Raw genomic sequence first — 24,979 nt, forward strand, 5'->3', positions numbered from 1 at the left:
GTTGGTTATAACATGCTTATAACATGGTTGGTCATAACAAGGCTGGTTATAACATGGTTGGTTATAACATGGTTATAACATGGTTGTTATAACATGGTTGGTTATAACATGGTTATAACATGGTTGGTTATAACATGGTTATAACATGGTTGGTTATAACATGCTTATAACATGGTTGGTCATAACAAGGCTGGTTATAACATGGTTGGTTATAACATGGTTATAACATGGTTGTTATAACATGGTTGGTTATAACATGGTTATAACATGGTTGGTTATAACATGGTTATAACATGGTTGGTTATAACATGGTTATAACATAGTTGATTATAACATGGTTATAACATGGCTGGTTATAACACAGTTGGTTATAACATGGTTATAACATGGTTGTTATAACATGGTTGGTTATAACATGGTTATAACATGGTTGGTTATAACATGGTAATAACATTGTTGGTTATAACATGTTTATAACATGATTGGTTATAACATGATTGGTTATAACATGGTTATAACATGGTTGGTTATAACATGGTTATAACATGGTTGGTTATAACATGGTTATAACATGGTTGGTTATAACATGATAATAACATGATTTGTTATAACATGGTAATAACATGGTTGGTTATATCATTGTTGGTTAGAAAATGGTTGGTTATAACATGGTTATAACATGGTTGGTTATAACATGATTGGTTTTAACATAGTCATAACATGGTTGGTTATAACATGCTCATAACATGGTTGGTTATAACATGGTAATAACAAGGTTGGTTATAACATGGTTATAACATGGTTGTTATAACATGTTTGGTTATAACATGGTTATAACATGGTTGTTATAACATGGTTATAACATGGTTGGTTATAACATGGCTGGTTATAACATGGTTGGTTATAACATGGTTATAACATGGTTGGTTATGACATGATAATAACATGGTTGGTTATAACATGGTTGGTTATAACATGGTAATAACATGGTTGGTTATAACATGGTTATAACATGGTTGTTATAACATGGTTGGTTATAACATGGTTATAACATGGTTAGTTATAACATGAATATAACATGGTTGGTTATAACATGATAATAACATAGTTGGTTATAACATGGTAATAACATGGTTGGTTATAACATGGTAATAACATTGTTGGTTATAACATGGTTATAACATGGTTGGTTATAACATTTTTGTTTATAACATGGCTGGTTATAACATGGTTATAACATGGTTGGTTATAACATGCTTATAACATGGTTGGTCATAACAAGGCTGGTTATAACATGGTTGGTTATAACATGGTTATAACATGGTTGTTATAACATGGTTGGTTATAACATGGTTATAACATGGTTGGTTATAACATGGTTATAACATAGTTGATTATAACATGGTTATAACATGGCTGGTTATAACACAGTTGGTTATAACATGGTTATAACATGGTTGTTATAACATGGTTGGTTATAACATGGTTATAACATGGTTGGTTATAACATGGTAATAACATTGTTGGTTATAACATGCTTATAACATGATTGGTTATAACATGGTTGGTTATAACATGGTTATAACATGGTTGGTTATAACATGGTTATAACATGGTTGGTTATAACATGGTTATAACATGGTTGGTTATAACATGATAATAACATGATTTGTTATAACATGGTAATAACATGGTTGGTTATATCATTGTTGGTTAGAAAATGGTTGGTTATAACATGGTTATAACATGGTTGGTTATAACATGATTGGTTTTAACATAGTCATAACATGGTTGGTTATAACATGCTCATAACATGGTTGGTTATAACATGGTAATAACAAGGTTGGTTATAACATGGTTATAACATGGTTGTTATAACATGTTTGGTTATAACATGGTTATAACATGGTTGTTATAACATGGTTATAACATGGTTGGTTATAACATGGCTGGTTATAACATGGTTGGTTATAACATGGTTATAACATGGTTGGTTATGACATGATAATAACATGGTTGGTTATAACATGGTTGGTTATAACATGGTTATAACATGGTTGTTATAACATGGTTGGTTATAACATGGTTATAACATGGTTAGTTATAACATGAATATAACATGGTTGGTTATAACATGATAATAACATAGTTGGTTATAACATGGTAATAACATGGTTGGTTATAACATGGTAATAACATTGTTGGTTATAACATGGTTATAACATGGTTGGTTATAACATTTTTGGTTATAACATGGCTGGTTATAACATGGTTATAACATGGTTAGTTACAACATGATAATAACATGGATGGTTATATCATTGTTGGTTATAAAATGGTTGGTTATAACATGGTTGGTTATAACATGGTTATATGGTTGGTTATAACATGGTTATAACATGGTTGGTTATAACATGGTTATAACATGATTGTTATAACATGGTTGGTTATAACATGGTTATAACATGGTTGGTTATAACATGGTTATAACATGGTTGATTATAACATGCTTATAAGATAGTTGGTTATAACATGCTTATGACATGGTTTGGTTATAACATGGTTATAACATGGTTGGTTATAACATGGCTGGTTATAACATGGTTGTTATAACATGGTTGGTTATAACATGGTTAAAACATGGTTGTTATAACATGGTTATAACATGGTTGTTATAACATGGTTGGTTATAACATGCTCATAACATGGTTGGTTATAACATGCTTATAACATGGTTGGTCATAACAAGGCTGGTTATAACATGGTTGGTTATAACATGGTTATAACATGGTTGTTATAACATGCTTATAACATGGTTGGTCATAACAAGGCTGGTTATAACATGGTTGGTTATATCATGGTTATAACATGGTTGTTATAACATGGTTAGTTATAACATGGTTATAACATGGTTGATTATAACATGGTTATAAGATAGTCTGTTATAACATGCTTATAACATGGTTGGTTGTAACATGGTTATAACATGGTTGGTTATAACATGATAATAACATGGTTGGTTATAACATGGTAATAACATGGTAATAACATGGTTGGTTATAACATGCTTATAACATGTTTGGTCATAACAAGGCTGGTTATAACATGGTTGGTTATAACATGGTTATAACATGGTTGGTCATAACATTTTTGGTTATAACATGGCTGGTTATAACATGGTTATAACATGGTTAGTTATAACATGATAATAACATGGTTGGTTATATCATTGTTGGTTATAAAATGGTTGGTTATAACATGGTTGGTTATAACATGGTTATATGGTTGGTTATAACATGGTTATAACATGGTTGATTATAACATGCTTATGACATAGTTGGTTATAACATGGCTGGTTATAACATGGTTGGTTATAACATGATAATAACATGGTTGGTTATAACATGGTAATAACATGGTTGGTTATAAAATGGTTGGTTATAACATGGTTATAACATGGTTGGTTATAACATGATAATAACATGGTTGGTTATAACATGGTAATAACATGGTTGGTTATAACATGGTTATAACATGGTTGATTATAACATGGTTATAAGATAGTTGGTTATAACATGCTTATGACATGGTTTGGTTATAACATAGTTATAACATGGTTGGTTATAACATGGCTGGTTATAACATGGTTGTTATAACATGGTTATAACATGGTTAGTATAACATGGTTGGTTATAACATGGTTATAACATGGTTGGTTATAAAATGCTTATAACATGGTTGGTCATAACAAGGCTGGTTATAACATGGTTGGTTATAACATGGTTATAACATGATTGTTATAACATGGTTGGTTATAACATGGTTATAACATGGTTGGTTATAACATGGTTATAACATGGTTGATTATAACATGCTTATAAGATAGTTGGTTATAACATGCTTATGACATGGTTTGGTTATAACATGGTTATAACATGGTTGGTTATAACATGGCTGGTTATAACATGGTTGTTATAACATGGTTGGTTATAACATGGTTAAAACATGGTTGTTATAACATGGTTATAACATGGTTGTTATAACATGGTTGGTTATAACATGCTTATAACATGGTTGGTCATAACAAGGCTGGTTATAACATGGTTGGTTATAACATGGTTATAACATGGTTGTTATAACATGCTTATAACATGGTTGGTCATAACAAGGCTGGTTATAACATGGTTGGTTATAACATGGTTATAACATGGTTGTTATAACATGGTTAGTTATAACATGGTTATAACATGGTTGATTATAACATGGTTATAAGATAGTCTGTTATAACATGCTTATAACATGGTTGGTTGTAACATGGTTATAACATGGTTGGTTATAACATGATAATAACATGGTTGGTTATAACATGGTAATAACATGGTAATAACATGGTTGGTTATAACATGCTTATAACATGTTTGGTCATAACAAGGCTGGTTATAACATGGTTGGTTATAACATGGTTATAACATGGTTGGTCATAACATTTTTGGTTATAACATGGCTGGTTATAACATGGTTATAACATGGTTGGTTATATCATTGTTGGTTATAAAATGGTTGGTTATAACATGGTTGGTTATAACATGGTTATATGGTTGGTTATAACATGGTTATAACATGGTTGATTATAACATGCTTATGACATAGTTGGTTATAACATGGCTGGTTATAACATGGCTGGTTATAACATGGTTGGTTATAACATGATAATAACATGGTTGGTTTTAACATGGTAATAACATGGTTGGTTATAAAATGGTTGGTTATAACATGGTTATAACATGGTTGATTATAACATGCTTATGACATAGTTGGTTATAACATGGCTGGTTATAACATGGTTGGTTATAACATGATAATAACATGGTTGGTTATAACATGGTAATAACATGGTTGGTTATAAAATGGTTGGTTATAACATGGTTATAACATGGTTGGTTATAACATGATAATAACATGGTTGGTTATAACATGGTAATAACATGGTTGGTTATAACATGGTTATAACATGGTTGATTATAACATGGTTATAAGATAGTTGGTTATAACATGCTTATGACATGGTTTGGTTATAACATGGTTATAACATGGTTAGTATAACATGGTTGGTTATAACATGGTTATAACATGGTTGGTTATAAAATGCTTATAACATGGTTGGTCATAACAAGGCTGGTTATAACATGGTTGGTTATAACATGGTTATAACATGATTGTTATAACATGGTTGGTTATAACATGGTTATAACATGGTTGGTTATAACATGGTTATAACATGGTTGATTATAACATTCTTATAAGATAGTTGGTTATAACATGCTTATGACATGGTTTGGTTATAACATGGTTATAACATGGTTGGTTATAACATGGTTGTTATAACATGGTTGGTTATAACATGGTTATAACATGGTTGTTATAACATGGTTATAACATGGTTGTTATAACATGGTTGGTTATAACATGCTCATAACATGGTTGGTTATAACATGCTTATAACATGGTTGGTCATAACAAGGCTGGTTATAACATGGTTGGTTATAACATGGTTATAACATGGTTGTTATAACATGCTTATAACATGGTTGGTCATAACAAGGCTGGTTATAACATGGTTGGTTATAATATGGTTATAACATGGTTGTTATAACATGGTTAGTTATAACATGCTTATAACATGGTTGGTTATAACATGGTTATAACATGGTTGGTTATAACATGATAATAACATAGTTGGTTATAACATGGTAATAACATGGTAATAACATGGTTGGTTATAACATGCTTATAACATGTTTGGTCATAACAAGGCTGGTTATAACATGGTTGGTTATAACATGCTTATAACATGGTTGGTTATAACATGGCTGGGTATAACATGGTTGGTTATAACATGGTTATAACATGGTTGGTTATAACATGATAATAACATGGTTGGTTATAACATGGTAATAACATGGTTGGTTATATCATGGTTACAACATGGTTGGTTATAACATGGTTATAACATGATTGTTATAACATGGTTGGTTATAACATGATTGTTATAACATGGTTGGTTATAACATGGTTATAACATGGTTGTTATAACATGGTTATAACATGGTTGTTATAACATGGTTGGTTATAACATGGTTATAACATGGTTGGTTATAACAAGGCTGGTTATAACATGGTTATAGCATGGTTGATTATAACCTGATAATAACATGGTTGGTTATAACATGGCTGGTTATAACATGGTTGGTTATAACATGGTTATAGCATGGTTGATTATAACATGATAATAACATGGTTGGTTATAACATGGTAATAACATGGTTGGTTATAACATGCTTATAACATGATTGGTCATAACATGGTTATAACATGATTGGTTATAACATGGTTGGTTATAACATGGCTGGTAATAACATGGTTATAACATGGTTGATTATAACATGGTTATAAGATAGTTGGTTATAACATGCTTATAACATGGTTGGTTATAACATGGTTGGTTATAACATGGTTATAACATGGTTGTTATAACATGGTTGTTATAACATGGTTGGTTATAACATGGTTATAAGATAGTTGGTTATAACATGCTTATGACATGGTTTGTTTATAACATGGTTATAACATGGTTGGTTATAACATGGCTGGTTATAACATGGTTGGTTATAACATGGTTATAACATGGTTGGTTATAACATGGTTATAACATGGTTGGTTATAACATGGTTTTAACATGGTTGTTATAACATGGTTATAACATGGTTGGTTATAACATGGTTATAACATGGTTGATTATAACATGGTTATAAGATAGTTGGTTATAACATGCTTATGACATGGTTTGGTTATAACATGGTTATAACATGGTTGGTTATAACGTGGCTGGTTATAACATGGTTGGTTATAACATGTTTGGTTATAACATGGTTATAAGATGGTTGGTTATAACATAGTTATAACATGGTTGATTATAACATGGCTGGTTATAACATGGTTGGTTATAACATGGTTATAACATGGTTGGTTATGACAAGATAATAACATGGTTGGTTATAACATGGTAATAACATGGTTGGTTTTAACATGGTTATAACATGGTTGGTTATAACATGGTTGGTTATAACATGCTTATAACATGGTTGGTTATAACATGGCTGGTTATAAAATGGTTGGTTATAACATGGTTATAACATGGTTGATTATAACATGATTGTAAGATAGTCTGTTATAACATGCTTATAACATGGTTGGTTATAACATGGTTATAGCATGGTTGATTATAACCTGATAATAACATGGTTGGTTATAACATGGCTGGTTATAACATGGTTGGTTATAACATGGTTATAGCATGGTTGATTATAACATGATAATAACATGGTTGGTTATAACATGGTAATAACATGGTTGGTTATAACATGCTTATAACATGATTGGTCATAACATGGTTATAACATGATTGGTTATAACATGGTTGGTTATAACATGGCTGGTAATAACATGGTTATAACATGGTTGATTATAACATGGTTATAAGATAGTTGGTTATAACATGCTTATAACATGGTTGGTTATAACATGGTTGGTTATAACATGGTTATAACATGGTTGTTATAACATGGTTGTTATAACATGGTTGGTTATAACATGGTTATAAGATAGTTGGTTATAACATGCTTATGACATGGTTTGTTTATAACATGGTTATAACATGGTTGGTTATAACATGGCTGGTTATAACATGGTTGGTTATAACATGGTTATAACATGGTTGGTTATAACATGGTTATAACATGGTTGGTTATAACATGGTTTTAACATGGTTGTTATAACATGGTTATAACATGGTTGGTTATAACATGGTTATAACATGGTTGATTATAACATGGTTATAAGATAGTTGGTTATAACATGCTTATGACATGGTTTGGTTATAACATGGTTATAACATGGTTGGTTATAACGTGGCTGGTTATAACATGGTTGGTTATAACATGTTTGGTTATAACATGGTTATAACATGGTTGGTTATAACATAGTTATAACATGGTTGATTATAACATGGCTGGTTATAACATGGTTGGTTATAACATGGTTATAACATGGTTGGTTATGACAAGATAATAACATGGTTGGTTATAACATGGTAATAACATGGTTGGTTTTAACATGGTTATAACATGGTTGGTTATAACATGGTTGGTTATAACATGCTTATAACATGGTTGGTTATAACATGGCTGGTTATAAAATGGTTGGTTATAACATGGTTATAACATGGTTGATTATAACATGATTGTAAGATAGTCTGTTATAACATGCTTATAACATGGTTGGTTATAACATGGTTATAGCATGGTTGATTATAACCTGATAATAACATGGTTGGTTATAACATGGCTGGTTATAACATGGTTGGTTATAACATGGTTATAGCATGGTTGATTATAACATGATAATAACATGGTTGGTTATAACATGGTAATAACATGGTTGGTTATAACATGCTTATAACATGATTGGTCATAACATGGTTATAACATGATTGGTTATAACATGGTTGGTTATAACATGGCTGGTAATAACATGGTTATAACATGGTTGATTATAACATGGTTATAAGATAGTTGGTTATAACATGCTTATAACATGGTTGGTTATAACATGGTTGGTTATAACATGGTTATAACATGGTTGTTATAACATGGTTGGTTATAACATGGTTATAAGATAGTTGGTTATAACATGCTTATGACATGGTTTGTTTATAACATGGTTATAACATGGTTGGTTATAACATGGCTGGTTATAACATGGTTGGTTATAACATGGTTATAACATGGTTGGTTATAACATGGTTTTAACATGGTTGTTATAACATGGTTATAACATGGTTGGTTATAACATGGTTATAACATGGTTGGTTATAACATGCTTATAACATGATTGTTATAACATGGTTGGTTATAACATGGTCATAACATGGTTGGTTATAACATAGTTATAACATGGTTGATTATAACATGGCTGGTTATAACATGGTTGGTTATAACATGGTTATAACATGGTTGGTTTTGACAAGATAATAACATGGTTGGTTATAACATGGTAATAACATGGTTGGTTATAACATGCTTATAACATGGTTGGTTATAACATGATAATAACATGGTTTGTTATAACATGGTAATAACATGGATTGTTATAACATGGTTATAACATGGTTGGTTATAACATTTTTGGTTATAACATGGCTGGTTATAACATGGTTATATGGTTGGTTATAACATGGTTATAACATGGTTGATTATAACATGCTTTTGACATAGTTTGTTATAACATGGCTGGTTATAACATGGCTGGTTATAACATGGTTGGTTATAACATGATAATAACATGGTTGGTTATCACATGGTAATAACATGGTTAGTTTTAACATGGTAATAACATGGTTGGTTATAACATGGTAATAACATGGTTGGTTATAAAATGGTTGGTTATAACATGGTTGGTTATAACATGGTGATAACATGATTATGACATGGTTGGTTATGACATGGTTGGTTATAACATGGTATAACCAACATAACTGTCATAAGAGTTGCACTGCACGTTTGTGCGGCATTCTGAATTACCTGGCAATAACAGTGATATCGTTCCTGGGTGGGCTTGAACCACCAACCTTTCGGTTAACAGCCCAACGCGCTAACCGATTGCGTCACAGAGACTGACAACTCGTAACACACAGGTGTAGAGAGTTGACGGGGGAGTGGGGGAGGGTGTTCCAGTCTTTTTGGTTGTGGGGTAAACAATTGTGCAACAGAGACTGAATAAAGCCAAGCAGGGGCGTCGAGAGAGGACCGGGTGAAAGGCAGAGAGACGCAGACTGACGGAGGATACAAAAATGCAGCGAGACACAGATGAATGCAGAAAAGCGCGGACTTACATGGAGTAATACAGACGAACCGGCAACAGGCAGGAGAACACACAGGGCTTAAATACACACACCAGTAATCAGGGGATAAGAGACAGGAGGGCAACACAGCTGGGAGAAATCAGAGCTGACGGGACAGGGGAAATGTAAACTGAACACACTCACATCAGACATGAACCTTCAGAATAAAACAGGAAATTAACAGACAGAGAACCAGACAGGACACTGAACTTGACAGGCAGACTCATGAGCAGACACAATAACACCGTGGACAGACAGAGGGAACACAGAGAAGTGGGAGCAGGCAGACAAAGAACAGAAACCTAACAAATGGCAAAAATCACAACAGAATACACACTCTGAATGAACAAAAGCATAAAGAAACACAAAACACTGAGTCCTCAGACTCAGGACCATGACACTTGGTGGTTATAACATGGTTGGTTATAACATGCTTATAACATGGTTGGTTATAACATGGCTGGTTATAAAATGGTTGGTTATAACATGGTTGGTTATGACATGATAATAACATGGTTGGTTATAACATGGTTATAACATGGTTGGTTATAACATGCTTATAACATGGTTGGTCATAACGTGGTTATAACATGATTGGTTATAACATGGTTGGTTATAACATGGCTGGTAATAACATGGTTATAACATGGTTGATTATAACATGGTTATAAGATAGTTGGTTATGTCATGATAATAACATGGTTGGTTATTACATGGGAATAACATGGTTGGTTATAACATGGTTATAACATGGTTGTTATAACATGGTTGGTCATAACAAGGCTGGTTATAACATGGTTAGTTATAACATGGTTATAACATGGTTGGTTATGACAAGATAATGACATGGTTGGTTATAACATGGTAATAACATGGTTGGTTATAACATGCTTATAACATGGTTGGTCATAACATGATAATAACATGGTTGGTTATAACATGGGAATAACATGGTTGGCTATAACATGGTTATAACATGGTTGTTATAACATGGTTGATTATAACATGGTTATAACATGGTTTGTTATAACATGCTTATAACATGGTTGGTCATAACAAGGCTGGTTATAACATGGTTAGTTATAACATGGTTGGTTATAACATGATAATAACATGGTTGGTTATAACATGGTAATAACATGGTTGGTTATAACATGGTAATAACATTGTTGGTTATAACATGGTTATAACATGGTTGGTTATAACATTTTTGGTTATAACATGGCTGGTTATAACATGGTTATAACATGGTTGGTTATGACATGATAATAACATGGTTTGTTATAACATGGTAATAACATGGTTGGTTATATCATGGTTATAAGATAGTTGGTTATAACATGCTTATGACATGATTGGTTATAACATGGTTATAACATGGTTGGTTATAACATGGTTGGTTATAACATGGTTGGTTATAACATGGTTATAACATGGTTGTTATAACATGGTTGATTATAACATGGTTATAACATGGTTTGTTATAACATGCTTATAACATGGTTGGTCATAACAAGGCTGGTTATAACATGGTTAGTTATAACATGGTTATAACATGGTTGGTTATAACATGATAATAACATTGTTTGTTATAACATGGTGATAACATGGTTGGTTATATCATTGTCTGTTATAAAATGGTTTGTTATAACATGGTTATAACATGGTTGGTTATAACATGGTTATAACATGGTTAGTTATAACATGATTGGTTTTAACATGGTTATAACATGGTTGGTTATAACATGGTTGGTTGTAACATGGTTATAACATTGTTGGTTATAACATGGTAATAACATTGTTGGTTATAACATGTTTATAACATGATTGGTTATAACATGGTTATAACGTGGTTGTTATAACATGATTATAACATGATTGGTTATAACATGGTTATAACGTGGTTGGTTATAACATGATAATAACATGGTTTGTTATAACATGGTAATAACATGGTTGGTTATATCATTGTTGGTTATAAAATGGTTGGTTATAACATGGTTATAACATGGTTGGTTATAACATGGTTATATTATGGTTGGTTATAACATGCTTATAACATGGTTGGTTATAACATGGTAATAACATGGTTGGTTATAACATGGTTATATGGTTGGTTATAACATGGTTATAACATGGTTGATTATAACATGCTTATGACATAGTTGGTTATAACATGGCTGGTTATAACATGGTTGGTTATAACATGATAATAACATGGTTGGTTATAACATGGTAATAACATGGTTGGTTATAAAATGGTTGGTTATAACATGGTTATAACATGGTTGGTTATAACATGATAATAACATGGTTGGTTATAACATGGTAATAACATGGTTGGTTATAACATGGTTATAACATGGTTGATTATAACATGGTTATAAGATAGTTGGTTATAACATGCTTATGACATGGTTTGGTTATAACATGGTTATAACATGGTTGGTTATAAGATGGCTGGTTATAACATGGTTGTTATAACATGGTTATAACATGGTTAGTATAACATGGTTATAACATGGTTGGTTATAAAATGCTTATAACATGGTTGGTCATAACAAGGCTGGTTATAACATGGTTGGTTATAACATGGTTATAACATGATTGTTATAACATGGTTGGTTATAACATGGTTATAACATGGTTGGTTATAACATGGTTATAACATGGTTGATTATAACATGCTTATAAGATAGTTGGTTATAACATGCTTATGACATGGTTTGGTTATAACATGGTTATAACATGGTTGGTTATAACATGGCTGGTTATAACATGGTTGTTATAACATGGTTGGTTATAACATGGTTAAAACATGGTTGTTATAACATGGTTATAACATGGTTGGTTATAACATGCTCATAACATGGTTGGTTATAACATGCTTATAACATGGTTGGTCATAACAAGGCTGGTTATAACATGGTTGGTTATAACATGGTTATAACATGGTTGTTATAACATGCTTATAACATGGTTGGTCATAACAAGGCTGGTTATAACATGGTTGGTTATAACATGGTTATAACATGGTTGTTATAACATGGTTAGTTATAACATGGTTATAACATGGTTGATTATAACATGGTTATAAGATAGTCTGTTATAACATGCTTATAACATGGTTGGTTGTAACATGGTTATAACATGGTTGGTTATAACATGATAATAACATGGTTGGTTATAACATGGTAATAACATGGTAATAACATGGTTGGTTATAACATGCTTATAACATGTTTGGTCATAACAAGGCTGGTTATAACATGGTTGGTTATAACATGGTTATAACATGGTTGGTCATAACATTTTTGGTTATAACATGGCTGGTTATAACATGGTTATAACATGGTTAGTTATAACATGATTGGTTTTAACATAGTCATAACATGGTTGGTTATAACATGCTCATAACATGGTTGGTTATAACATGGTAATAACAAGGTTGGTTATAACATGGTTATAACATGGTTGTTATAACATGTTTGGTTATAACATGGTTATAACATGGTTGTTATAACATGGTTATAACATGTTTGGTTATAACATGGTTATAACATGGTTGTTATAACATGGTTATAACATGGTTGGTTATAACATGGCTGGTTATAACATGGTTGGTTATAACATGGTTATAACATGGTTGGTTATGACATGATAATAACATGGTTGGTTATAACATGGTTGGTTATAACATGGTAATAACATGGTTGGTTATAACATGGTTATAACATGGTTGTTATAACATGGTTGGTTATAACATGGTTATAACATGGTTGGTTATAACATGGTTATAACATGGTTGGTTATAACATGATAATAACATGATTTGTTATAACATGGTAATAACATGGTTGGTTATATCATTGTTGGTTAGAAAATGGTTGGTTATAACATGATAATAACATGGTTGGTTATAACATGATTGGTTTTAACATAGTCATAACATGGTTGGTTATAACATGCTCATAACATGGTTGGTTATAACATGGTAATAACAAGGTTGGTTATAACATGGTTATAACATGGTTGTTATAACATGTTTGGTTATAACATGGTTATAACATGGTTGTTATAACATGGTTATAACATGGTTGGTTATAACATGGCTGGTTATAACATGGTTGGTTATAACATGGCTGGTAATAACATGGTTATAACATGGTTGATTATAACATGGTTATAAGATAGTTGGTTATGTCATGATAATAACATGGTTGGTTATTACATGGGAATAACATGGTTGGTTATAACATGGTTATAACATGGTTGTTATAACATGGTTGGTCATAACAAGGCTGGTTATAACATGGTTAGTTATAACATGGTTATAACATGGTTGGTTATGACAAGATAATGACATGGTTGGTTATAACATGGTAATAACATGGTTGGTTATAACATGCTTATAACATGGTTGGTCATAACATGATAATAACATGGTTGGTTATAACATGGGAATAACATGGTTGGCTATAACATGGTTATAACATGGTTGTTATAACATGGTTGATTATAACATGGTTATAACATGGTTTGTTATAACATGCTTATAACATGGTTGGTCATAACAAGGCTGGTTATAACATGGTTAGTTATAACATGGTTGGTTATAACATGATAATAACATGGTTGGTTATAACATGGTAATAACATGGTTGGTTATAACATGGTAATAACATTGTTGGTTATAACATGGTTATAACATGGTTGGTTATAACATTTTTGGTTATAACATGGCTGGTTATAACATGGTTATAACATGGTTGGTTATGACATGATAATAACATGGTTTGTTATAACATGGTAATAACATGGTTGGTTATATCATGGTTATAAGATAGTTGGTTATAACATGCTTATGACATGATTGGTTATAACATGGTTATAACATGGTTGGTTATAACATGGTTGGTTATAACATGGTTGGTTATAACATGGTTATAACATGGTTGTTATAACATGGTTGATTATAACATGGTTATAACATGGTTTGTTATAACATGCTTATAACATGGTTGGTCATAACAAGGCTGGTTATAACATGGTTAGTTATAACATGGTTATAACATGGTTGGTTATAACATGATAATAACATTGTTTGTTATAACATGGTGATAACATGGTTGGTTATATCATTGTCTGTTATAAAATGGTTTGTTATAACATGGTTATAACATGGTTGGTTATAACATGGTTATAACATGGTTAGTTATAACATGATTGGTTTTAACATGGTTATAACATGGTTGGTTATAACATGGTTGGTTGTAACATGGTTATAACATTGTTGGTTATAACATGGTAATAACATTGTTGGTTATAACATGTTTATAACATGATTGGTTATAACATGGTTATAACGTGGTTGTTATAACATGATTATAACATGATTGGTTATAACATGGTTATAACGTGGTTGGTTATAACATGATAATAACATGGTTTGTTATAACATGGTAATAACATGGTTGGTTATATCATTGTTGGTTATAAAATGGTTGGTTATAACATGGTTATAACATGGTTGGTTATAACATGGTTATATTATGGTTGGTTATAACATGCTTATAACATGGTTGGTTATAACATGGTAATAACATGGTTGGTTATAACATGGTTATATGGTTGGTTATAACATGGTTATAACATGGTTGATTATAACATGCTTATGACATAGTTGGTTATAACATGGCTGGTTATAACATGGTTGGTTATAACATGATAATAACATGGTTGGTTATAACATGGTAATAACATGGTTGGTTATAAAATGGTTGGTTATAACATGGTTATAACATGGTTGGTTATAACATGATAATAACATGGTTGGTTATAACATGGTAATAACATGGTTGGTTATAACATGGTTATAACATGGTTGATTATAACATGGTTATAAGATAGTTGGTTATAACATGCTTATGACATGGTTTGGTTATAACATGGTTATAACATGGTTGGTTATAAGATGGCTGGTTATAACATGGTTGTTATAACATGGTTATAACATGGTTAGTATAACATGGTTATAACATGGTTGGTTATAAAATGCTTATAACATGGTTGGTCATAACAAGGCTGGTTATAACATGGTTGGTTATAACATGGTTATAACATGATTGTTATAACATGGTTGGTTATAACATGGTTATAACATGGTTGGTTATAACATGGTTATAACATGGTTGATTATAACATGCTTATAAGATAGTTGGTTATAACATGCTTATGACATGGTTTGGTTATAACATGGTTATAACATGGTTGGTTATAACATGGCTGGTTATAACATGGTTGTTATAACATGGTTGGTTATAACATGGTTAAAACATGGTTGTTATAACATGGTTATAACATGGTTGGTTATAACATGCTCATAACATGGTTGGTTATAACATGCTTATAACATGGTTGGTCATAACAAGGCTGGTTATAACATGGTTGGTTATAACATGGTTATAACATGGTTGTTATAACATGCTTATAACATGGTTGGTCATAACAAGGCTGGTTATAACATGGTTGGTTATAACATGGTTATAACATGGTTGTTATAACATGGTTAGTTATAACATGGTTATAACATGGTTGATTATAACATGGTTATAAGATAGTCTGTTATAACATGCTTATAACATGGTTGGTTGTAACATGGTTATAACATGGTTGGTTATAACATGATAATAACATGGTTGGTTATAACATGGTAATAACATGGTAATAACATGGTTGGTTATAACATGCTTATAACATGTTTGGTCATAACAAGGCTGGTTATAACATGGTTGGTTATAACATGGTTATAACATGGTTGGTCATAACATTTTTGGTTATAACATGGCTGGTTATAACATGGTTATAACATGGTTAGTTATAACATGATTGGTTTTAACATAGTCATAACATGGTTGGTTATAACATGCTCATAACATGGTTGGTTATAACATGGTAATAACAAGGTTGGTTATAACATGGTTATAACATGGTTGTTATAACATGTTTGGTTATAACATGGTTATAACATGGTTGTTATAACATGGTTATAACATGTTTGGTTATAACATGGTTATAACATGGTTGTTATAACATGGTTATAACATGGTTGGTTATAACATGGCTGGTTATAACATGGTTGGTTATAACATGGTTATAACATGGTTGGTTATGACATGATAATAACATGGTTGGTTATAACATGGTTGGTTATAACATGGTAATAACATGGTTGGTTATAACATGGTTATAACATGGTTGTTATAACATGGTTGGTTATAACATGGTTATAACATGGTTGGTTATAACATGGTTATAACATGGTTGGTTATAACATGATAATAACATGATTTGTTATAACATGGTAATAACATGGTTGGTTATATCATTGTTGGTTAGAAAATGGTTGGTTATAACATGATAATAACATGGTTGGTTATAACATGATTGGTTTTAACATAGTCATAACATGGTTGGTTATAACATGCTCATAACATGGTTGGTTATAACATGGTAATAACAAGGTTGGTTATAACATGGTTATAACATGGTTGTTATAACATGTTTGGTTATAACATGGTTATAACATGGTTGTTATAACATGGTTATAACATGGTTGGTTATAACATGGCTGGTTATAACATGGTTGGTTATAACATGGTTATAACATGGTTGGTTATGACATGATAATAACATGGTTGGTTATAACATGGTTGGTTATAACATGGTAATAACATGGTTGGTTATAACATGGTTATAACATGGTTGTTATAACATGGTTGGTTATAACATGGTTATAACATGGTTAGTTATAACATGAATATAACATGGTTGGTTATAACATGATAATAACATAGTTGGTTATAACATGGTAATAACATGGTTGGTTATAACATGGTAATAACATTGTTGGTTATAACATGGTTATAACATGGTTGGTTATAACATTTTTGGTTATAACATGGCTGGTTATAACATGGTTATAACATGGTTAGTTACAACATGATAATAACATGGATGGTTATATCATTGTTGGTTATAAAATGGTTGGTTATAACATGGTTGGTTATAACATGGTTATATGGTTGGTTATAACATGGTTATAACATGGCTGGTTATAACATGGTTATAACATGATTGTTATAACATGGTTGGTTATAACATGGTTATAACATGGTTGGTTATAACATGGTTATAACATGGTTGATTATAACATGCTTATAAGGTAGTTGGTTATAACATGCTTATGACATGGTTTGGTTATAACATGGTTATAACATGGTTGGTTATAACATGGCTGGTTATAACATGGTTGTTATAACATGGTTGGTTATAACATGGTTAAAACATGGTTGTTATAACATGGTTATAACATGGTTGTTATAACATGGTTGGTTATAACATGCTCATAACATGGTTGGTTATAACATGCTTATAACATGGTTGGTCATAACAAGGCTGGTTATAACATGGTTGGTTATAACATGGTTATAACATGGTTGTTATAACATGCTTATAACATGGTTGGTCATAACAAGGCTGGTTATAACATGGTTGGTTATAACATGGTTATAACATGGTTGTTATAACATGGTTAGTTATAACATGGTTATAACATGGTTGATTATAACATGGTAATAACATGGTAATAACATGGTTGGTTATAACATGCTTATAACATGGTTGGTTGTAACATGGTTATAACATGGTTGGTTATAACATGATAATAACATGGTTGGTTATAACATGGTAATAACATGGTAATAACATGGTTGGTTATAACATGCTTATAACATGTTTGGTCATAACAAGGCTGGTTATAACATGGTTGGTTATAACATGGTTATAACATGGTTGGTCATAACATTTTTGGTTATAACATGGCTGGTTATAACATGGTTATAACATGGTTAGTTATAACATGATAATAACATGGTTGGTTATATCATTGTTGGTTATAAAATGGTTGGTTATAACATGGTTGGTTATAACATGGTTATATGGTTGGTTATAACATGGTTATAACATGGTTGATTATAACATGCTTATGACATAGTTGGTTATAACATGGCTGGTTATAACATGGCTGGTTATAACATGGTTGGTTATAACATGATAATAACATGGTTGGTTATAAAATGGTTGGTTATAACATGCTTATGACATAGTTGGTTATAACATGGCTGGTTATAACATGGTTGGTTATAACATGATAATAACATGGTTGGTTATAACATGGTAATAACATGGTTGGTTATAAAATGGTTGGTTATAACATGGTTATAACATGGTTGGTTATAACAGGATAATAACATGGTTGGTTATAACATGGTAATAACATGGTTGGTTATAACATGGTTATAACATGGTTGATTATAACATGGTTATAAGATAGTTGGTTATAACATGCTTATGACATGGTTTGGTTATATCATGGTTATAACATGGTTGGTTATAACATGGCTGGTTATAACATGGTTGTTATAACATGGTTATAACATGGTTAGTATAACATGGTTGGTTATAACATGGTTATAACATGGTTGGTTATAAAATGCTTATAACATGGTTGGTCATAACAAGGCTGGTTATAACATGGTTGGTTATAACATTGTTATAACATGATTGTTATAACATGGTTGGTTATAACATGGTTATAACATGGTTGTTATAACATGCTTATAACATGGTTGGTCATAACAAGGCTGGTTATAACATGGTTGGTTATAACATGGTTATAACATGGTTGTTATAACATGGTTAGTTATAACATGGTTATAACATGGTTGATTATAACATGGTTATAAGATAGTCTGTTATAACATGCTTATAACATGGTTGGTTATAACATGGTTATAACATGGTTGGTTATAACATGATAATAACATGGTTGGTTATAACATGGTAATAACATGGTAATAACATGGTTGGTTATAACATGCTTATAACATGGTTGGTCATAACAAGGCTGGTTATAACATGGTTGGTTATAACATGGTTATAACATGATTGTTATAACATGGTTGGTTATAACATGGTTATAACATGGTTGTTATAACATGCTTATAACATGGTTGGTCATAACAAGGCTGATTATAACATGGTTGGTTATAAAATGGTTATAACATGGTTGTTATAACATGGTTAGTTATAACATGGTTATAACATGGTTGATTATAACATGGTTATAAGATAGTCTGTTATAACATGCTTATAACATGGTTGGTTATAACATGATAATAACATGGTTGGTTATAACATGGTAATAACATGGTAATAACATGGTTGGTTATAACATGCTTATAACATGTTTGGTCATAACAAGGCTGGTTATAACATGGTTGGTTATAACATGGTTATAACATGGTTGATTATAACATGGTTATAAGATAGTTGGTTATAACATGCTTATAACATGGTTGGTTATAACATGGCTGGGTATAACATGGTTGGTTATAACATGGTTATAACATGGTTGGTTATAACATGGTTATAACATGGCTGGGTATAACATGGTTGGTTATAACATGCTTATGACATGGTTTGGTTATAACATGGTTATAACATGGTTAGTATAACATGGTTGGTTATAACATGGTTATAACATGGTTGGTTATAAAATGCTTATAACATGGTTGGTCATAACAAGGCTGGTTATAACATGGTTGGTTATAACATGGTTATAACATGATTGTTATAACATGGTTGGTTATAACATGGTTATAACATGGTTGGTTATAACATGGTTATAACATGGTTGATTATAACATGCTTATAAGATAGTTGGTTATAACATGCTTATGACATGGTTTGGTTATAACATGGTTATAACATGGTTGGTTATAACATGGTTGTTATAACATGGTTATAACATGGTTGTTATAACATGGTTATAACATGGTTGTTATAACATGGTTGGTTATAACATGCTCATAACATGGTTGGTTATAACATGCTTATAACATGGTTGGTCATAACAAGGCTGGTTATAACATGGTTGGTTATAACATGGTTATAACATGGTTGTTATAACATGCTTATAACATGGTTGGTCATAACAAGGCTGGTTATAACATGGTTGGTTATAATATGGTTATAACATGGTTGTTATAACATGGTTAGTTATAATATGCTTATAACATGGTTGGTTATAACATGGTTATAACATGGTTGGTTATAACATGATAATAACATAGTTGGTTATAACATGGTAATAACATGGTAATAACATGGTTGGTTATAACATGCTTATAACATGTTTGGTCATAACAAGGCTGGTTATAACATGGTTGGTTATAACATGGTTGTAACATGGTTGATTATAACATGGTTATAACATGGTTGGTTATAACATGCTTATAACATGGTTGGTTATAACATGGCTGGGTATAACATGGTTGGTTATAACATGGTTATAACATGGTTGGTTATAACATGATAATAACATGGTTGGTTATAACATGGTAATAACATGGTTGGTTATATCATGGTTACAACATGGTTGGTTATAACATGGTTATAACATGATTGTTATAACATGGTTGGTTATAACATGATTGTTATAACATGGTTGGTTATAACATGGTTATAACATGGTTGTTATAACATGGTTATAACATGGTTGTTATAACATGGTTGGTTATAACATGGTTATAACATGGTTGGTTATAACAAGGCTGGTTATAACATGGTTATAGCATGGTTGATTATAACCTGATAATAACATGGTTGGTTATAACATGGCTGGTTATAACATGGTTGGTTATAACATGGTTATAGCATGGTTGATTATAACATGATAATAACATGGTTGGTTATAACATGGTAATAACATGGTTGGTTATAACATGCTTATAACATGATTGGTCATAACATGGTTATAACATGATTGGTTATAACATGGTTGGTTATAACATGGCTGGTAATAACATGGTTATAACATGGTTGATTATAACATGGTTATAAGATAGTTGGTTATAACATGCTTATAACATGGTTGGTTATAACATGGTTGGTTATAACATGGTTATAAAATGGTTGTTATAACATGGTTGTTATAACATGGTTGGTTATAACATGGTTATAAGATAGTTGGTTATAACATGCTTATGACATGGTTTGTTTATAACATGGTTATAACATGGTTGGTTATAACATGGCTGGTTATAACATGGTTGGTTATAACATGGTTATAACATGGTTGGTTATAACATGGTAATAACAAGGTTGGTTATAACATGGTTATAACATGGTTGTTATAACATGATTGGTTTTAACATAGTCATAACATGGTTGGTTATAACATGCTCATAACATGGTTGGTTATAACATGGTAATAACAAGGTTGGTTATAACATGGTTATAACATGGTTGTTATAACATGTTTGGTTATAACATGGTTATAACATGGTTGTTATAACATGGTTATAACATGGTTGGTTATAACATGGCTGGTTATAACATGGTTGGTTATAACATGGTTATAACATGGTTGGTTATGACATGATAATAACATGGTTGGTTATAACATGGTTGGTTATAACATGGTAATAACATGGTTGGTTATAACATGGTTATAACATGGTTGTTATAACATGGTTGGTTATAACATGGTTATAACATGGTTAGTTATAACATGAATATAACATGGTTGGTTATAACATGATAATAACATAGTTGGTTATAACATGGTAATAACATGGTTGGTTATAACATGGTAATAACATTGTTGGTTATAACATGGTTATAACATGGTTGGTTATAACATTTTTGGTTATAACATGGATGGTTATAACATGGTTATAACATGGTTAGTTACAACATGATAATAACATGGATGGTTATATCATTGTTGGTTATAAAATGGTTGGTTATAACATGGTTGGTTATAACATGGTTATATGGTTGGTTATAACATGGTTATAACATGGCTGGTTATAACATGGTTATAACATGATTGTTATAACATGGTTGGTTATAACATGGTTATAACATGGTTGGTTATAACATGGTTATAACATGGTTGATTATAACATGCTTATAAGGTAGTTGGTTATAACATGCTTATGACATGGTTTGGTTATAACATGGTTATAACATGGTTGGTTATAACATGGCTGGTTATAACATGGTTGTTATAACATGGTTGGTTATAACATGGTTAAAACATGGTTGTTATAACATGGTTATAACATGGTTGTTATAACATGGTTGGTTATAACATGCTCATAACATGGTTGGTTATAACATGCTTATAACATGGTTGGTCATAACAAGGCTGGTTATAACATGGTTGGTTATAACATGGTTATAACATGGTTGTTATAACATGCTTATAACATGGTTGGTCATAACAAGGCTGGTTATAACATGGTTGGTTATAACATGGTTATAACATGGTTGTTATAACATGGTTAGTTATAACATGGTTATAACATGGTTGATTATAACATGGTTATAAGATAGTCTGTTATAACATGCTTATAACATGGTTGGTTGTAACATGGTTATAACATGGTTGGTTATAACATGATAATAACATGGTTGGTTATAACATGGTAATAACATGGTAATAACATGGTTGGTTATAACATGCTTATAACATGTTTGGTCATAACAAGGCTGGTTATAACATGGTTGGTTATAACATGGTTATAACATGGTTGGTCATAACATTTTTGGTTATAACATGGCTGGTTATAACATGGTTATAACATGGTTAGTTATAACATGATAATAACATGGTTGGTTATATCATTGTTGGTTATAAAATGGTTGGTTATAACATGGTTGGTTATAACATGGTTATATGGTTGGTTATAACATGGTTATAACATGGTTGATTATAACATGCTTATGACATAGTTGGTTATAACATGGCTGGTTATAACATGGCTGGTTATAACATGGTTGGTTATAACATGATAATAACATGGTTGGTTATAAAATGGTTGGTTATAACATGCTTATGACATAGTTGGTTATAACATGGCTGGTTATAACATGGTTGGTTATAACATGATAATAACATGGTTGGTTATAACATGGTAATAACATGGTTGGTTATAAAATGGTTGGTTATAACATGGTTATAACATGGTTGGTTATAACATGGTTATAACATGGTTGATTATAACATGGTTATAAGATAGTTGGTTATAACATGCTTATGACATGGTTTGGTTATATCATGGTTATAACATGGTTGGTTATAACATGGCTGGTTATAACATGGTTGTTATAACATGGTTATAACATGGTTAGTATAACATGGTTGGTTATAACATGGTTATAACATGGTTGGTTATAAAATGCTTATAACATGGTTGGTCATAACAAGGCTGGTTATAACATGGTTGGTTATAACATTGTTATAACATGATTGTTATAACATGGTTGGTTATAACATGGTTATAACATGGTTGTTATAACATGCTTATAACATGGTTGGTCATAACAAGGCTGGTTATAACATGGTTGGTTATAACATGGTTATAACATGGTTGTTATAACATGGTTAGTTTTAACATGGTTATAACATGGTTGATTATAACATGGTTATAAGATAGTCTGTTATAACATGCTTATAACATGGTTGGTTATAACATGGTTATAACATGGTTGGTTATAACATGATAATAACATGGTTGGTTATAACATGGTAATAACATGGTAATAACATGGTTGGTTATAACATGCTTATAACATGGTTGGTCATAACAAGGCTGGTTATAACATGGTTGGTTATAACATGGTTATAACATGATTGTTATAACATGGTTGGTTATAACATGGTTATAACATGGTTGTTATAACATGCTTATAACATGGTTGGTCATAACAAGGCTGATTATAACATGGTTGGTTATAAAATGGTTATAACATGGTTGTTATAACATGGTTAGTTATAACATGGTTATAACATGGTTGATTATAACATGGTTATAAGATAGTCTGTTATAACATGCTTATAACATGGTTGGTTATAACATGATAATAACATGGTTGGTTATAACATGGTAA

The sequence above is a fragment of the Mchenga conophoros genome, linkage group LG3 (assembly GCF_057382185.1).
Source record: "Mchenga conophoros isolate Kocher_MC1m ecotype Shallow Benthic linkage group LG3, M_conophoros_male_GT1.1, whole genome shotgun sequence".
In the NCBI taxonomy this organism is placed as follows: Eukaryota; Metazoa; Chordata; class Actinopteri; order Cichliformes; family Cichlidae; genus Mchenga; species Mchenga conophoros.